The sequence below is a fragment of the Meriones unguiculatus genome, chromosome 1 (assembly GCF_030254825.1).
Source record: "Meriones unguiculatus strain TT.TT164.6M chromosome 1, Bangor_MerUng_6.1, whole genome shotgun sequence".
Taxonomy (NCBI): domain Eukaryota; kingdom Metazoa; phylum Chordata; class Mammalia; order Rodentia; family Muridae; genus Meriones; species Meriones unguiculatus.
The window spans coordinates 177,573,953-177,576,387 of record NC_083349.1 but is presented as its reverse complement, the minus strand read 5'-3'; positions in this window follow the sequence as shown (position 1 = coordinate 177,576,387).

Sequence of the window (2,435 nt, the reverse complement as noted above, 5' to 3'; positions counted from 1 at the left end):
AAAGCTGAACCATGTCGGTGATACTGTTATTGTCATTGTTTTATATTCAATGGCATGGACAAACAGGCGTCTTTCGTTTCTGCAACAAATAACAGAAGAATCCAAGCCTTACTTGCTAGGCAAAGCCTGTGTAAATGGACTGGAAATCCTCAAAGAGAATTCATCTATAAAAATATAGCAGCTTTGGTAGATTTCTGTTTCCTTCAGTTGTTGAGAATTGATGACCCAGGCACTGTCTATAAGACTTTCTATTAGCCATCTTCCAGTACAACTTATTGGTCTTTCCTGATGGATAGCAAGCAGAGTTTACTGTAAAAGCCTTTTCATGATCACGATGGAATTTCCTCTATTCTTTCACTTTTCCCATAAAGCCCCTCCGCTGATCTCCAGCCTTTGATAAAAGCCCTCTCTCATTAGCTCCAGCAGCTGAAGCTGTCTGAGCATATTCCAGTAAGAATGGCGACATACTGAATAGCAAGAACCCATCTATCCAGACAGCATGAACATGGCACTGTTAAAGAAACCGCGTGCTCTCTTCCTGGCCCATTGCATATGTATCTGGGAAATAAGGCAGACTCCATGAAATTAGAGGCTGGTCTTTTGAAAACCCTCTATGGCATGCCCCTCTATCCACAGCCTGTTTTTAATACAGTTTCATCACAATGTGAAACCCAAACCCAAGGTCACAGAAGGAGTCACAAAATCAAAGGAGCTGAGAGTCCATTAAGGGTGGAGCTTGAACTTGGACATGGGACTACAGGTCTTCCCATGGGGGAAGGCAATCCTGTCTCTAAGTCTCTCTGCTTGAGTGTTTCCTCACTGGTGAGGCTTTGATTCCCCTGTTCCTGCAGCACCTCTGCCCCTCTGGTATGCTAATTTGTTAACAGACCTTATTGCTGTGGTAGACCTGTTCATTAGCGAGGAGCTTTGGTGCCTACCTGGGATCAGGGTACAGGGAGCAGTGTGGGTACAAGATGATGTCTGTATGTGTTCTGGATCGTTGTACCAACCCTGACACCTTTAGGGGTCTGGTGTCCTCTCCCCTCCACTGCAGACTGTGCTCTATCAGTTGAACCAGTGCAGTTAGGATGTGCACTTGATGGATGGATGTTGCAAGTGATCATGTTGCTCGTTAGAGGATAAAGACAAATACAGGGAGGGGTTGAGGAGCAGATGGACAGACAAAAGGAGGGGAGATGACAAGAAAGGGGGGCATCGAAAGGCAGAATCATAGCTGCTGCTTAAATGCAAATGCTGCGTCCAGAGTAAGGTCCTCAAGTTCAACCTATTCAAGTGGGTTCACCAATTGGTTGAAAAGAGGGAGAAGAGGGGACAGGCATCCAAATGGGAGCCATCCCAGAGACCACTGTCATCCGTCCCTTACCGGCAGTATCTAGAGGGTGATATGAATTCAGTTTGGGTAGCTGCTGGAGGAAGGAGGTATGAGCTTGGAGACTGCGCAGTGAAGCTGCTCCCACTGCAAAACCAGACCGATGAGGTCGGATCTCCCACTCTCTGCAGGTGGGGCCAGCCCCGGAGATAAGCTTACCATTCAGTTCACCTCTGCTTTTTCATTTTCCTGTGGAAATCTCTCAACCAGGGAAGAGTCTCACCTCAGGACAGGCTGGGTGCCCCTCTGCCTCTCGAGGGGTTTGGCTGCTTTAGCAAGCAAAGGCACGGATAGCAGTAAGTCTTCCCACCTTCCATAGTGCTCTGGGGGGAGCACGTAATTGTAGCTATAAGCCTCGGTGCTGCAGTGGCAGTCCCTGCCCTAGCTTTACCCTGTTCCTTAAGGAAGCCCCAGGGAACCTGGACAAGTTAGGGCTGGGGGCCCAGACGCTGGAGAAGGGGTGGGGACGGCACCCAGCAGTTTTCCTGGCACTGTGCCAGGCCAGAGCTGCCTGCTGTGTGCAGGAAATATTCACCATTCTGTGTCTTAAAGAGAGAGCCTGGAAAGGCTCCAAGACTATACTTAATACATCTGCTGAGAGCTAACCAGACGGAAACTGGGTGGGGGTAGGGGGATTGTCTGCAAAAATAACCCTTGCAGGACCAGCGAGGCACACTATCCACAGGAGACAGGTAATACGCGAACACAAGAATCCTCTCTTACCACCAGTTGTACAAGCACAATCCAAAGCTCATTTGTAACATCGGATCTGTGTTTCTGCTCTATGATCCCGGGAGGTAGGTAGGGAATGTTATTTTAGTTGCTAGAATATGGCTTTGTGTGTTTCCTTTAGCACATAACCAAACAGAAGGATGGATAGATAAGTTTCCATCTCACAGAGGAGGAAACTGACTCAGAATAGTTAAGTTCACATCTTGTATGTTCAAGGCTCTGAGTTCAACAACTGCCCCCCCTCAAAAAAAAAAAAAGAAAAGAAAAAAGAAAGAAAAGAAAAGAAAAGAAAACCAGTCAAGTTCAAGCACTG